General features: G+C 38.0%; 1 pseudogene; it reads right to left on the bottom strand.

The window, feature by feature from the left end:
* Window positions 1-14,164: 14,164 nt before the first annotated feature.
* Window positions 14,165-17,139, bottom strand: LOC126712247 (protein NRT1/ PTR FAMILY 3.1-like; annotated as a pseudogene).
* Between the last annotated feature and the right edge of the window lie 453 nt (window positions 17,140-17,592).

The raw sequence follows: 17,592 nt of genomic DNA, 5'->3' as shown, positions 1-17,592 counted from the left end.
AACTGTCTTGACATGTTTTTGAAATATAAAATTGGTTAGACTTGTTTAGTGTGTCTGTGTTTTGGATCTAAATGCTTGACATTTTTCTTGATGAGATATGTTTTTGAGAGCTTAAAATGTTGGTTGGATATTTAGTTGAGTAGCATGTTTGATTGCGTTCATGTTTATGCTTTTCTATTCTTTGAAAAACTATTTTTAAGCAATCTCGACAGCTTCTCGATGCCTTTTGACAACTAGGCTATCTATCGAGCCTCTTAAGCTTCTTTTCTCGATAGATGTTATCGCAATTTCAATCCATCGAGGTTTTTGAGAATCAGGCTCGATAGCTTCTCGACAGATTCTTGATCCATCAAGGAAGTCTCTGTATGCTTGATAGATTCTCGATAGCTTCTCGATCCATCAAGGTCACTTTGCTATGGACACCTCTCGATAGCTCCTTGATAGCTCTATCTCGCGTTTTTAATTCTTGATAGCTCTCGACACATCTCAATCCATCAAGAAACTGAGATTTCTATAAAAAGGGTTAGCTCAATTCTTTTCTCATTTTCTTTGATTTCTCTCAATTGAAACTCTCTCCTCTCTCTCTCCCAAACACCTCAAACTAAACCTCTTTACTTACCCCACTTGATCTTTCGCCTAAATCAAGTTTTCTTCATCTGGTATGATCCTTTTTCTCTATTCTATCATGCATTTCATATTTTCTAACCTAAGTTTTGGGTTTTTGAAAAGTTTTTGGGGTTTTTCAAGTTTAATGAGGTTTTTGTGAAATTTTTGGGACGGTTTTTTGTTTAAGTGATTTTAAATCATCATGCATTGCATCGCATATGCATTTTAACTATGAATCGTGCATTTTAGAAGTGTGATTATTACGTTGAAATGATGTGTGCTTGTAGGTTTGGATTGGGCTAAGCCCATGATGTCTTTACTATTGCATATCACATGCTCATGCATTTTTCATGCATACGTACCTTCATTTCCTTATATTCTTATATTGTATTGTTTGGTGCTTTTCTGTTTGTCCCTTTCTCTCTCTCTCTCTTTCTTTCGTTAGTTGCTTTATGGCAACTGAACAAAAATCCACTCCGTCCCAGAACCCTCTTCGTTCTGGGGCATCTTCTTCTTCTTCCCCCTCTGATTCTACTCCATCTCACATTCGGTTCCATGATAATGAAGCCCATAAGGACTGTTTAGAGAACTTCTCTCGACGAGGCATTCATTCAGAATGCCAAGTCATTCTATCAAAATTTTCCGATACTAACCTTCCCACTGTCATCTACAGTAGGGTTTGGGAGTCACTGTGTGGCATCCTGGTCACTTGTCCCTCCGTGATCATATAGGAGTTTTACTCCAATATGCACATATTCTATTATTCTGTACCTCATTTTGTCACTTGCGTTCGAGGTATGCGCATCGTAGTCACTCCAGATATTGTATCCGAGGTGCTACATGTTCCTAGGGTAGCGCATCCTGATTACCTTGGTTGTGATCATCTTAAGACTGTGTCTAAAGACAAACTCTCGTCTCTTTTCTGTGAGACACCTTCATCTTGGGGTGATCGTCAAAACACCCCTTACTCGGGCTTTGCAAAAGGTCTAAGGTTCCTTAACATGGTAATGACAATTGTTCTCCATCCATTGTCTCACTATAACTCTATCACAGAGCCTTGTACTCGATTTTTGTTATCCTTTCTTGAAGGACTCACTATTGATTTTCCCTCTCATTTTTCCTTCAGCTATCATGAGGATTCTCCGCCATTTTTCTGTCTTCTATCCAAAGTATCCTCATTTTTCAATTATGTGTTCCATAGACACTGCTACCGTTAGATGGAACGAGGCCCAGCTTCGACCGAAGCGGCCATGGACAGAGACAGTGACTCCTCCAACTTCTTCCACTCATTCCACATCTGCTCTTTCTTCATCAGTAGGTGGTGTGATGCTCGAGGTGATCATGGCACAGCTGCAGTGCGTGGATGCTCGACTTGACACACTCAATGACAAGTTGTGTCAGTTGAACACCCATGTCGGCCGTATTGCTCAATGGCAAGCTCACCTTGGTGGCCTCGAAGAGTCTCCCTCTCCTTCTCTAGAGGCATCTGAGGACGAGGACAATGATGGTGACTTCGACGACAATGATGATGATGAGGATGAGGATGCTCGCTCTTCCCGTGATGACACGATGACTACTTGATTTACTTACCCTTTGTCATTCGTGATAAAAAAGGGGAGTAGTTTTGGATATGAGAGTAGTCATGTACATAGGGGGAGAGTTAGCATAAGAGATTTTAGTTAGCGGGAGTGTTTATATTTTGAGGGATGTAGTGAGGACTTACGTATTTTCTTATTTTCTTGTTTTATAGATACAGTGTTCTTACTTTGTGATAGTAAACCTTGTACTTATGATATTATATATATGATGAGATTGTTATTACAGTTCTTCCACATATTTTTTCATGTGTTTTTTCTTTTCTCTCTTTATGCACATGCTTCTTATTAATTGTATGCAATCTTTTATTTCTGTTTCACACTAAAATGTCGTGATGAGTTTTATTTAAAGTGTTTCAGAAATACAGGTTGTCAAAGTCTTCTTGCCATTAACTCTCTTCTTGCAAACTTTTTCAAGAGTTTGTGTTAAAATTGATTGTATTGTATTCAACGAGTGAGTATGAGTTGAGTAATTTATGACTTCTCTCATATGTTCATTTGTTTGTTGTGGTTTTGTCACAGATTGCCAAAGGGGGAGATTGCTAGGACATATGTGAATCATGTTAGAAAAATATGTCAAAATAGAATTGGCTAATCCTTTGACAAAACGCACTTTTCTTGTAATTGGGTAGATCTAGGATGTGTTTAATGCTACAAGGAACAAGGTTTCAAGTCCAAGTGTTAAAACCATGCAAGTTTGTCCAAGAAACAAGTGAAGAAGTATTGGATTTCATAGCTCAATAGCTATCTCGACAACTAGTATCTATCGATGTTTAAAAAGCTGCTTAAGCCCGATGCTGAATAACTGCTTGATAGATAGGGTATTTATCGAGATTTAAGAAAATCAGTTTTTCAAATCTGATTTCACTCTAGTCCGTGTATAGATGTTTGGGTTTTCTTTTCTCACAACCTTAAACATATATAAGGATTGTTTTAAGGGCCATCATAGCTGATGCACCTCAATGCAAAAGTTTTTCACAAGCATATTGTGAACCGGAGACATATGCCCTAATTCATATTTCTCTTCAAGAAGCTGCCGTGCTTGTTCGCCGTAGAGTTTTGTAACCAAGGAGCTTCATGATCTTCATCGTGTTGATGAACTGAAGAACTTTGCTGCCACATCCTTCCCAAGTTGGTGTGTAAGCTGCGTACTAGGATCCACGCATCGAACTGATTAGTCACGTACTGGGAGATGTGCATTGAAAGGAGAGGTTGTCTTTATAGAATAAGTCCAATTGGGTATTGGGGTAAGGGTTCAACTGTAGGTTGGTATAAGGTACTGGGATTCCTTTACTTGTAACCGCCTGTTGTGATAATAGTGGATTCTCGGGAATGGTGACCTTAAAATCACTCTATGGAGTTTTTGCTGTGTAGGTTTTCCCTATTCATAAACAAATCAACATGTCAATTTATTTTCCACTTCATATTAACTTAGTTGGTGATTTGTTTGTGCTACCATGCTTATTGCATGTAAATTGAATTAATTAATTAACTTGGCTAATTAATTGGTTAATTCATCACAAGGGATCAATACATTCTTGGCCTATCAGTAATGAGCCACCCTATAGCTAGTTAGACCAACCTCCACGAGTATGACCACGTCACTTCCGTATGCCAACTTAAAAGGAGTTTCTCCAGTTCGAATCCTTACTGTCGTCATGTACGCCTAAAGGACGCTAGACAGTTTGTCCGGCCATATCCCTTTTGCCTCCTCACGCGGGGTCTTGATGATCTTCAATAAGGATCAGTTTACAACTTTAACTTATCCATTGGCCTGTGGGTGGGAGGGTAAGGGTAAGGAATAATGACTTCTGATCTCCAATTGCTCACAAAAGTCTCTAAAAGGTGTATTGTCAAATTGGCGTCTGTTGTCCAAGACAAGCACCCTAGGAATTCCAAAGCGACATATTATGTTCTTCTAAACGAAGTTTATGACATTTTGCTCAGTGATTCTCACCACAAGCTCTGCTTCCACCCATTTGGTATAGTAATCAATCCCTACCACTAAAAACTTCATCTGTCTTGCCCCTATAGGAAAGGGACCAAGGATGTCAAGTCCCCACTGGGCAAAGGGCCAAGGGGCCACCATTGGAGTATGATACTCTGATGGTTGCCTAGGTATATTGTTGTACCTTGACACTTATCACATGATTTAACATAAGTTTTAGCATCTGCTTTCATAGACGGCCAATAATATCCTACGCGAACCATCTTATAGACAAGGGATCTGGCCCTTGAATGATTTCCACAAGCCCCTTCATGGACGTCTCTCAAGACATAAAGAGACTCATCTGGATTCAAACATCTCAAGTAGGGTTGAGAAAAACCCCTCTTGTATAACACCTCATCCATAAGGAAAAACCTCGTTGCCCTCACCCTTAGCTTCCTTGCTTCTTCCTTATCCTCTAGGAGGAGTCCATCTTTAAGATAAGAGACGATTGGAGTAGTCTAGTCGGATACTCCATTTATCTGATTTACCTTAGGAATATCAATACTTGGAATGTACTGGATTTTGATTTAATCACTCATTTCATCTGCAGACGCCGTCTTGGCTAGGACATCAGCTTCCATATTATTCTCCCTTGGTATCTGTTGAAATTGAGCTGTTGTGAAGCTTTTGATGCACTGCTTAACTTTACCCAAATACCTCCTCACATCCATTCCTCCTTAGCTTCGCATATTCCATTTATTTGGCCCATTATTAACTGTGAATCTCCTTGAACGAGGACAGAGTTTGCTCCAAGTGATCTAGCTAACTCCAAGCCCTGAAGCAGAGCTTCATATTCAACTTCATTATTGGTTGTCTGGAACTGTAGACGGACTGCATACTCCAGGTGATCCCTTTCTGGTGAGCGTAAGACTATCCCAATTCCTCCTGCATGCTCTATGGACAAGCCATCCACATGGACGATCCACCGCTTTGTCCCCTAGCCTTTATTTTGCTTACTACTAGCAAGAGTGAATTCAGCAATAAAATCTGCTAGGACATGAGCTTTTATCGCTTCTAACTCACTAAGTTCTACTGCCCACTAGATTAGTTGTCCAATAGCCTCCAGCTTGTTCATGGCCTTCTTTAGCGGGTGATCTGTCAAGATTAATTACGTGAGCTTGAAAATAAGGTCTGAGCTTCCTTGTTGTTATCACTAACGAAAATGCAAGCTTTTCCAGGGAGGATATCATCCTTCTACTCCCCTTAAAGCTTTACTGGTGTAGTAGACAGGTTTCTATATCCTTTCCTCCTCTCTAATCAAGGATGAACTTATTGCATGAGGGGATACTGCTAGGTAGAGATACAACTCTTCTCTTGGTTTAAACATGCTTAACAACAGAGTTGAAGCAAGATAAGCCTTCAAGTCTTCAAATGCTTGTTAGCGCTCATCCATCCATTCAAATACTTTTCTTAACACTCTGAAAAATGGTAAACATTTGTCAGTAGCTTTTGAAACAAACCTGTTAAGGGCAGCAACTCATCCAGTAAGGCTCTGGATGTCTTTGAAATTCTTTTGGGGCTCCATGTTCAGAATTGCTTGGATCTTATTAGGATTTTCTTCAATCCCTCTTTGTGAAACCATAAAACCAAGGAATTTCCTTGACGCAACTCCGAAGGCACATTTGCTTGGATTCAACTTCATATTGTATTGCCTAAGTGTATCAAAGGTTTCTTGAAGGTCATCCAAATGCTGCATCTCCCTTGCGCTCTTAACCAACATGTCTGATAGGCCAAGAATGTATTGACCCATTGTGATAAATTAATTGATTAATTAGCCAAGTTTATTAATTAATCAAATTAACATGCAAGATGTGTGGTAGCACAAATAAATCGCCAATTAAACTAAGTATGCAGCGGAAAATAAATTGACACGATAATTTGTTTACGAAAGGGGAAAACCTACGCGGCAAAAACCCCACCGGGTGATTTTAAGGTCACCAGTCTCGAGAATCCACTATTATCAAAACAAACGATTACAAGTAAAGGAATCTCAATACCTTATACCAACCTATAGTTGAACCCTTACCCCAATACCCAATTGGACTTGTTTTGTAGTGACAATCTCTCCTTTTCAATGCACGGCTCCCAGTATGTAACTAACCTATAGATGCGTGGATCCTAGTATGTGATTTGATCACCAACTTGAGGATGATGTTGGCTACAAAGTTCTTCTGTTCATCAAACGATGAAGATCATGAAGTTGCTTAGTCACAAAACCCTATGGTGTACAAACACAACAGCTTCTTCTAACGAAAGAAGAACTAGGGCAAATAAGGTTTCCGGTCACACTTTTCTTCACACTTGTGGAATTGTGCTCTTGTGCAACATCATCACCTTTTATGGCCCTTAAAATAATCCTTATATATGTTTAGGGTTGTGAGAAAAGAAATCCCAAACATACATTCACGAATTGGATGAAAATCAGTTCTGAAAAACTGAACTTCATAAATCTCGACGGATACCATATCTATCGAGCAGCTATCGAGCCTCGAGCTGAAACCGCTTTTTTAAACCTCGATAGATCCTAGCTGTCGAGATTTGATGAACAGCACTTCTTCACTTGATTCTTGGACAGACTTGCATGGCTTTAACACTTGAACTTGAAACCTTGTTTCTCGAAGCATTAAACACATCCTAGATCTACCCAATTACAAGTAAAGTGCGTTTTGTCAAAGGATTAACCAATTACATAAATGTTGACATATGTTCCTAACATGAATCACATATGTCCTAACAATGTCGTCCACATATACTTCAACGTTTCGCCCAATTTGTGGATGAAACATATGGTTAACTAGCCGCTAGTAAGTAGCTACTACATTTTTCAGTCCAAATGGCATCACTTTATAACAAAACAAACATTGGCTTGTGATGAATTATGTTATCTCCTGATGTGCCTCGTCCATCTTAATCTGGTTATACCCTAAGAACGCATCCATGAAACTTAACAACTGGTGTCCAACTATTGAATCCACCAACTGATCAATACGTAGAAGAGGGTAGCTATCTTTTGGGCAAGCCTTGTTTAAATCAGTGAAGTCCACACACATCCTCCACTTGCCATTAGCCTTTTTTACCATCACTACGTTAGTTAGCCAATTAGGGTAATAAACTTTGCGTATAAACTCCGTGATGACTAACTTATGGACTTCTTCCTTGATGGCATTATCTCGTTTTGGGGCGAACACTCTCTTCTTCTAACAAATAGGCTTGTAGGATGGGGACACATTTAGATGATGAGTAATCACACTTGGGTCAATCCCAGGCATGTCTTCATGGCTCCAAGCAAAAAAATATGTACTCTCTTTAAGGAACCCAATGAGTTCCTGCTTCATCTTCTCCTTCATACTTGTTCCAATCCTAGTAAACTTCTTTGGGTTGGACTCGTCCAACGATACATCTTCCAATATCTCAATTGACTTGGCCAATGTTCTTCTTTCTTCAATGCTCATTGTTTGCATCTGCTCGTCCATGGCCATCATTACTAAATAACGCTCTCTAGCTACTAACTGATTTCCTTGTACTTCTCCAATGCCATACTCCGTTGGGAACTTAACAGATAAATGATAAATGGACGTTGCTGCCCTCCAACTGTTCAAAGTTTGTCATCCAATAATTGTATTATATGAAGATGAACAATCTACAACAAGGAAATTAATTTCCTTATTGATTTGTCGTGGGTAAGAGCCAACCATGATTGGTAGAGAGATGGTGCCAACTGGTAAAACCTTCATTCCTCCAAATCCGATCTATGGCACATTTACTAGATGAAGTAACTCTTTGTTAATCCTCATTTGCTGGAAGGCTGGATAGTAAAGGATGTCTATTGAACTCCCATTATCTATTAACACCCTTCTAGTTGTATAGTTTACAATTGTCAAAGTAATGACAATCGCATCATCATGAGGATGGTGCAGTTGTCTTGCATCTTCATCCGTGAAAGTAATGGCTAGTTCATCTTCTCTGATCATCCTTGGTGGTCATCCAGTTATTTGAACATTCTGGACTTCCCGTAGGTAGGTCTTCTTAGCTTTAGACAAGCTTCCTATTGATGTACCTCCTTCAATGATCCTTATTTCTCCAAGCGGTGGACGTGCTGGTTCTTCTACTTTGCCTTTCATTGGCTGTTTCTCGTCCTTGTGGTCTCACCCAAGGAAATTCTTCAACTTTCCTTGATTAATAAAAGCTTCAATCTATTGTTTCAAGTCATAGCATTCGTTCGTATCATGTCTATGGTCACGATGAAAACGACAATACTTGCTTTTGTTCCGCTTACTAGGATCTCCTTTCATCCTCTTAGGCCACTTCAAGGATGGATCATCTTTGATCTGCATTAAAACTTGATCAAGTGAAACATTCAAGGGAGTGTAGTTAGAGTATTGTCCTAAAGAGGACCTTGCTTTCTTGCCGTCGTGATCCTTTTTCTCCCCTACTTTGGCTTTCTTTAGATGAGGACCTTGCTCTGGATGGTGTATATAGCCATTTTCTAGTCGTTCACCTTTCTTCTTCTTCTTGGTAATAATTACATCTTCTGCATTCATGAAACTTTGGGCTAATTGTATCAACTTAGCCATCATTTGAGGCGCCTGGTCATACAGCTTGTGAATAAACAGGTCTGAACTAACTCCATTATAGAAAGAAACCAAGAGGATCTTGTCATCCATCCCATCCACCAACAGAGCTTCTCTATTAAAATGGCTGATAAAAGTATGCAAATTTTCATTTTCTCCTTGTTCTATGTTCAACAGGTTGGACGAGGAACGCTTTTGCCTTTGTCCCCCAAAAAAGTTGTTGGCAAACAACTTACTTAACTCCTTAAACGAAGTTATGGTATTTGGCGGTAGCTTACTAAACCATACTCTAGCTGGGCCTTTTAAGGTGGTAGGAAGGGCTCTGCACATGATTTCATCTAGAACACCTTGGAGATGCATGGTTGTTTTGAACGTGGCAATATGATTGCAAGGGTCTCACGTCCCATCATATGAGTCCAAGGTAGCCATTTTGAACTTGGAAGGCAAGGGATAACTTGTGATGGATGCAATAAAGGGTGAATCTATCCTGTGGATGAGACCATCCACGTGGTTTGCTTTCCTAATGGAATCCTTCATTTCTTCCATGGCTCTTTTCATCTAGTCCATCTCCCTCTCCAAATGTGGTACTCTACGAGCGACGGTGCCTCTAGACTGGTCTCCTTCAGCATTATTGTCAACCCCTTCATTTTCTAAATTTTGGCCTCATTCTCCACCATGTTGCTGATGACATTGTCTATTAACTTCTCTAGTTAACTCCTGGTTCTGCTGTATCTGTTCTACCATTGCTGCTACCATGGACTGTAACTGTTGTTGGACGGTCCTAGGGGATGGTGGCACACGATTTGGGTGACTAAAGGCATTTCCACTCTCATGGTGTCCTAGACTAGTGGCCATTGACCTAGTCCGAATCATGCAGCCTTTTTTTCTTGAAAAAAGCAAAGAAGTTAACACTTAGAAACTTTTTTTTAGCACTCTTTTCCCACAGACAGTGCCAACTGATGATACACGAAAATCAGTAGGCTGGAATGCTTCGGGCTATGGTGATGGCTATGAATCTGAAAAGAAAGAAAGAACTATCAAAGGTGACCAATGTGACCCGGCCAAGGACCTTCCGACGGTTAAGTCAGTTTTCTCTCTAGGACACAAGGATGGAAAATAGTGAATGGTTAGAACTTACCTTGAGTGAATGGGACTTGTTCTTTTTATAGAGAGTTAGAAGTAGGTCTACTTGTTCGGATTCATCACCATCGTAGGTGATGTGAGTAATTAGTGGAGAAAATAGGTAAATGGAGTACATGGGGCGTATTACAGGAACTCCTTCCACGTTTTGAGAGTAGTACATCATGGTTAGATTATAAGGAAGTTTATGAGAAGTCCTCTTGTAGATTTCACCAAGTGTTGTTTGGTCGTCCTTATGTTTGCACTACGGACGACCTACCTGGACCTATTCCAAAGGGACTTGTATTGTTTCTTAAGTACAATGTTTTCGTTATCCTGCTCTTAAGGTTTCTATGGACGTGGTCATGTTGTAGACACAATGACTGTGGACGATCATCATGGACGAACATCTTTAAGTTAGCCCCCATCAAGTTAGATTAACGCCCACCTTTCGATTCAACATATCTACACTACCTAACACCCTAAAAAGGTTCAGAGAACATTGGGTAGGGAAAAGTTTGTAAAAGATTAAAAAAATCCCTCGTTACCCTACCCATGGGAATCTCCATCCCACCTTCTATAAAAGCAATCATAGGGATGACTACAGCACCAGTGGGTCTCTTAGTGTGCCATTCCCCTAGATGGCAGTGTTCTATCTCTACCCCAGCAGGGATCTTATATTTGGTCCAAAAGGCATCTACCTTCTTGGGCTTGTTTACTAGTTTAGTGAACCTACTTATCCTAAATGACTAAGTAAAGAAGAAATCTACAGCTAAACAAAGGCTTAGGACACATATAAGTCTGGGAAATGGGTCTCTTCGAGCAGCTTCTCTAAAGTTAAGGTAAGGATTGCTGAAATAGGAGAAAATGACCCCCATCTCCCTTTATATATGGGAGAAAAAGAAGCGGTAATTTTCCTGACAAAAAACCCAGAAAAACCTCATTTGTTGGATCTTCATCACGCCATAGAATGTGGGAGACATGCAACCACCTGCTGCATTAATTACAATGCTGCAAATGCCAAAGCGTCAGGAACATATATGGGATAGGTGAAAAGACGCTCCTACGTGGGAACACGTCCAAAACATGCCAACCCTCCTATGCTTTATCAGAACTCCACTCTCCTAGCAACAGTAGCAATGAAATTTTTAGGGGCTATTATGGTAGGGATAAGATCTGAATACAAAAATATAGCTCGTGGGCCAAGTCCGAGGAGGCATAAGAGCCCGTACTCACATTGGACTTGATCCAACATGTAACTGAGAACTCGAGAATAAGGGACGAAGAAGCGTACACCCGAGGATCAAGCCGAGGAGTGAACTCTCCTTGGGAGGCATAAAGCAGACCACTTGCACCAGAGAACAAAATACCGAAGAAGACATGAGAGACGTGCAAGCAAAGAAGAAGGGAAGTATCCATACAAAGTAACCATCACCTTCACATTCATTGCACTGTACCAACTCAACTGGCTACATTAATGAAGAAATGACCTCTGAACAGTGCCTTCATAACTTGCAGCATATTCTACCACTTCCAGCAAAATCTTGATGGGACAAGCATATAAAGGAAGGCCAATGACTGTACAAGTGGAGGGCTAAGATGCAATTTAGCTGACTATATAAAGGAGGGAAGCCCCAACAGAATAGGAGGACGAAAAATTGAAAAGAAATACTGACATTGTATAGCACTATCCTGTGATTAAGACTTGAATAATATATGAACAACTGCTCTTCGGCCTAGCCTGAGGAAGTATAAATTCCAAAAAATTTGTTCATCTCACTTGATTTATCTAACTTTTTCCCATCCATCTAAGGATTAAATCATACTAGTACATCGAAGTTGACCTCGGAAGCCCATCCTCCAACAAATTAATTGTATTGGGCCATCTAATCTAAATCCACTACTCTAAGTGGGCTTAGCCTATTTAATCTGCTTACAATAATTATTGGTATAGAAGGTTTTGATTTGGCCTAAGAGTTCTCACGCATGAGAAAAAGAGCTAACTCTTAGAATATGGAGTGAGTTTTTTTTCAAAAAGTAGTTTGAGTTGTTGTCTATTTTTCTATGAGAGATTTATTGGGTGAATTACGGTTAACTTCTATTTGAACCTTATTAAAGGCATGTTAGATATTATTATGACTAAATTGCAATTTACACTCTTAAAATTTGAGGTAATTTTGATTTTATCCCTAAAATTTCAAATTTTAGATCTATAAAACTACACCATTTTTAGATACATGAATGGAAGGACCTAAACTCAAATGATATGAAACGTTAGGGCTAGAGATCTGGATTTTGAAAATTTAAAGAGCAAAATCAAAATTATTCCAAACTTTAAAATTGTAAGTTGCAATTTAGTCAACAAATAACAGATTTAAAGTTTCCTGAAAAATATTCCTCAACATAAAGGTTTGCCCATTCTAATAAAAAGAAATATTACAACAAAAATTTAATCTAATACAAGCCTATGAATAAAAATAAAATCTTTTAAAAAAAATCTATTTGGAAAGACGCTACAATATACTAATGTACAATCAATATAGGAAAAATGAAAATGGGTCTTCATGTCAGCTCTTTTAACCCATTTTCCCTAATTAAACCACACACATCCTTCTCAATGTTCACTACAAGCAGTGACGACTCCAGGAATTTTTCCCAGGGTGTTCCTTAAGAAGTATAAATTACACAATCTATAAAATTATTGGGTACGTGATTTTCTTATCAAATATTTCTCCATAATTCTACAAAAGAATAAACAATAAATTATAAGTTTATTTAAAATATTAATAAAATTATTAATTATTGTTTTTTAGTTGTTTCATTAATTTGTTTGTCTTTTATAAACTATAATTTGTTTATTTGTTGTATTATTGTTTCATTAATTATAAAATTATTAATTATTGTGTAGCCTAACATAATTTAATTTGTTTATCTTTTATAATGTATTGGTTAATTAAATTATTAATTACTGTTATTTAGTTGCTTCATTATTTTTGTTTACTAACCAATAGCACACACTTCACCATGCAGTAACATATACCCCATGTGCGGCTCAACCCGCTGCCTAGTGGGTAACATAATTTAATTTTGTCTGTATTTGGTTTGTTAGAGTAACCCCCTAGTGGGTACCAAGAGTCATTACAAGACCCAATTAGATAAATTCACAAATCATAGTTCACTAAAAGACAAACTCACCAACAGACAAGAGTCATTACAAGAGCCAATATAAATTCACAAATTACAGTATACTAAAAGACAAACTCACCAACGCAATAAAGTTAAAACAGGGACAAATTTAATAAAGTTATAATTTATAAAGTAAAGCTGAAGCTATAAAGCCAATTTATTGAATTTAAAGTTCAAAGAGAAAGAGAGAATCAGCTAAAGAGAGAGATAGTCTTAGACCACAGCAAACCCAAAGAGGCAAAGATTTAAGAGAGAAAAAGAGTGTAAAGAACTGAAATACCTTGAGGGAGGCCTGAGGGGCGGCGCCGCGACAGCAAAACGTGAGGCGAGGAAGGCAGAAGGACTCGAGGGTCGAGGCCAAGTGTTGATCGGATCGGACCGATCTCTGATGCCCGATGTGGCTGTGCTCGCGCGAGGAAGGTGGAAGGACTCGAAGTGCCGTCGCGCTTGCACCGATGTGCTTCAGGTTCAGTGCTTCTGGTTTATCGCGCTCGCACCGATGAGGGTTTTTCTTTAGGTTAGGTTTCTGATATCAGTTGTTGCTTTACCATTTGATAAAATCGGCTGAGCGTATTGGGTTTTGGTTTGTTTGTTTATTTGTTTGTTTGTTTGTTTTTTTTTTTTTTTTTTTTAGAATCCTTGGGTTTGCTTTACAATCTGTTGGGCTTTTCTTTAGGTTGGGTTTTTTTTTTAAGGCTGGGTTTGCTATTTAGGATTGATGTTGGGTTTTTTTTTCCTTGGGTGGGCTTGCTCTGTTACAAAATATATATATATATATATATATATATATATATATTTTTTTTTTTTTTTTTTTTTTTTCAGATTTTAGTTCAAAATTTTTAGCAATAAAAAATCTGAGGGTATTCCTAATTTTTTCTGAGGGTGTTCCTTATTTTTTTTTTTTTTTTAAGAGTAGGCAAATAAAAAATTTTAAAATATTATATATAATTTTTTTTTTCAGGTCAGGGTGGTCCTGGGACCACCCTGGCGTGAACGTAGCGCCGCCCCTGACTACAAGCAGCCCCTTTGAATAAATGGACTGACAATAATACAAGAAAAACATTACTGTTAGAACCCGGAAATCAATTTATGCGAGATTATGCTATTTTAATGCAGCTATACCTCATTCTCGAAGTCAATTCCGTTTGCTTTCGAGCCATCGTCTCCTTCCTTTGTACTTGAAGTGGCTTGAAAGTAAAGAGTTTCATACAAAGAAAGTAGAACATTAAATTTAGGACTTGCAAACATGTGATCCATCAGTAGTACTCCAATTTCCCTTGTTTATGTTATTGCGTGGAAGCCAGTTTGATCCATTAGGCTTAGCACTAAATTTTGTCACTTAGGAAACCAAAGCAGTGCTGGCATAATTACTAGCTAAATTTGCTGTCCAAAATAGTGCAGTGGCTGAGCTCCTCATGCTCTCTGGGGCCTGGTCATAGAAAAACTCAAGGTAGGCAATAGGCATGAAAGCCTCTGAAATCCCATGGAGGCTATACTGCAGCACGAGCCAGAAAACTGAGATAGGGAGAGTGGATTTAGGGCTATCAATAAGTCCATTAGCTGCAGCAACATGTTTACGCTTCACTTCAATGAACCCAGCCACAAGAGTGGCAAATATTGATATGAAAAAGCCTATTGCCATGCGGTGCAAGAAGCTGACGCCTTGCTTGAGCCCTGTGAATTTGCTAGCAAAAAGGAATGAAAATGCGGTCTTATAAGGCAATTGTGGCAAGCAAAGCAAGCATGGTGAAGAGATATATTGAGCCAGAAGGGATTTAGAATGATTTTGTGAGGTGCCTTTCCATGGTATTTGCTTGTTCAAGAGAGAAGGTTTGTTGTTGGGCAGAGGCTGTGAAAAAGATAATTCCAACACCCCATGTGGGTAACATTCTAATGATACATTTTAATTCTTCAACTCTATGAACCGTGTTCAACCTCCATAAATTAGGTTTTTTTGAAGAATTGAGGTCATCTCTGGAAGTCACAATGGCTACCTTGTCAAAAAACCTGTACGAAGAATAATAAATTAGTGAATGTAAATTTCATCGATATGATTCAACTTATTATTATTTAAAGTCTGTTTGGCATTAGTTTAATATATATATATATATATATATATATATTATTTGGCTGAACCTATAACCACGTTTTTTAAATGCAGCAATAGGCCTTAATTCAAAAAAAGGCGGCTAAAAACACTTACAAACGTGGCTATAGACTTAACCTATAGCATAAGTCAGTAATTTAAGTTGCATTTCTTAAAAACGCAACTATAGGTTAGCTATAGTCACATTTTTTAAACGCATGTATAGGTCCTCCTTTAAAAATATATATTATTCGGCTAGACCTATAGTCACAGCTTTTGAACGCAACAATAAACCCTATCCAAAAAACGCAGTTAAAAACACTTACAAACGCGACTATAGATCAGTTATAGCCGCATTTTTTGTAAACACGGCTATAACCCGTGTTTTTAGTAATGATTATGATATCGTTAAATCTGCTTTGCGCTTTGCCTCAAAGGCTCAAAGTCAAATCCTACTAATAGGGTTTTTATTTATTTATTATTATTATTATTGAATTAATAGGATTTTTGAAAATATTTATTAATTCAATAAAAAAAATTAAATAGTATAATATTAATAAAGGCTTACAATAAATATATTTATATAATCTGCAATAGTTAAATGATGTTATTAATTTGTTCAGTATAACTGTGTAGTACAACACCTAGGTAATTGTAACTAAATGTTGCCCAATTATGTAGTCAATGGCAAGGATAACAACTTACTGAAACTGGTTAGTATGACATAGGATCTCATCTGTAGAAATAGAGGCATCAAGCTCTGCATTCCCATATAACATATTTGGGTCAGAAACCATAGGCACCTTTCTCTTCTTAAATGCGGCCACAATGACTTGTAACAATCGAGTATATGGACTTCCTGCTGGATCCAAAATGGGAGCCCAACAACAAAAATGGATATTGAAAAAAGCATGGCGATTGTAGGAATTCCAAGGCCCAAACCCCATCCAATATTGTGTTGAATAAATATTAGCACTGTTGAGGCAACAAGTATGGATACCCCCATGACAAAATAATACCAATAAAAGAAGACCCAAGTCCTAGTCTTTTGCTTAGGCTCTGCACTAACAACTTGGTCTGCCCCAAAGGCTGCTACACAAGGTCGAATCCCACCAGATCCTCTGGCTACCATTAGAAGAGAAAAATAAATGATTCCCAGCTGTCCAGAGTCGGCTTCTTTGCACATTTGGTTTCCTGCAGATGGAGGTGGTCTTAGCTGTGGCAATGAAGCTGATACTGTAAAGCATGCCATTCCCTGATTACATGAGCATTGTAGCACATAGTAAAGTGTAAAAAAATAAAAAATAAAAAATAAAAATAAAAATAAAGAAGGTTTTGTTTTGAAGAACTATATATCACTACAGGTGAGTTTGTATTAGTTTTCTTTTTTACATTTACAATTTTTTAAGGTTAACTTTCTTCACTTAATGGTCAAATGCCATATATTTTCTCCAAACTGACAAAAAAAAAAGTTAAAGAACTACCCTTCTTTCACGGAATTTATCTTGGCAATCCTAGGACAGTGCTATCTTGGCAATCCTAGCTAGGGAAGAAAGATAATGCATTCTTTCATAAAGAAAGCATTAAGCATGAAAACAGAGAACTGAAAATTTTTTATGTATCTCAAGATTTATCTAAAGAGAGAGGTTATCTTACTATTTGATACGTAACAGAAGCGACAGTGATAGTCCAAAACCTTCCAGCATATGAATCAGCGATGAATGCTCCAAGCAATGGCGTCAAGTTTGAAGCACCCTTGAAGTTGGTGACAGTGTTGGCTGCTTTAGTCATAGGCATGGAGCTGTTTTGTTAAATAGTTAAGCATATTAGAACCGAAGCCCTCGGCAGCGAACTTCTCACACATCTCATTTGCTGCACCTAAAAGAGAGGAGGAAGATAAAAATCATAAACAGAAGTGAATTACAAAGGAGCTCTAACATTATTGCGTAGTAGCTTACCAAAGATGAAGGGCATCGTGATCGTCCCACCCTTCTTCTTCCAAAAATGGTTGCGTAGCTCATCCATTTTTTCAATCTCTAAATTTTCGTCTTTCGCCTCCCTATTTTGAGATTTTCTATCTCTTCTACTTCAACTACAAGGCTAGCTCATCTCCACTTTTGCCACATATAAATCATAAATGGCTATCCTCCTCGTCCAGGTGCTTTTACCTGGCTACGTAAGTATTGGAGCATTTTAATATTATATAATTAAAATTTATTTATATTACAACATAAATGTAAAAATATGAAAGTTAATATAGGAAATGAGAAGTTAGTGAAAATATTTAATCTCACATTAAAAACAAGAGAGATTATTTTATTCCTTTTAATTGTGATGATTAATGAGCTAATATGTATTGATTCAAATATTGAACTAGATATGTGCACAAATGACCTAATATCCAGCACATCATATTAACATCTAGCAATTAATCTCATA

This window comes from Quercus robur, chromosome 1, assembly GCF_932294415.1.
Source record: "Quercus robur chromosome 1, dhQueRobu3.1, whole genome shotgun sequence".
NCBI lineage: Eukaryota > Viridiplantae > Streptophyta > Magnoliopsida > Fagales > Fagaceae > Quercus > Quercus robur.
The sequence above is the reverse complement of the archived record's forward strand: the minus strand, read 5'-3'. Positions and strand labels throughout refer to the sequence as shown.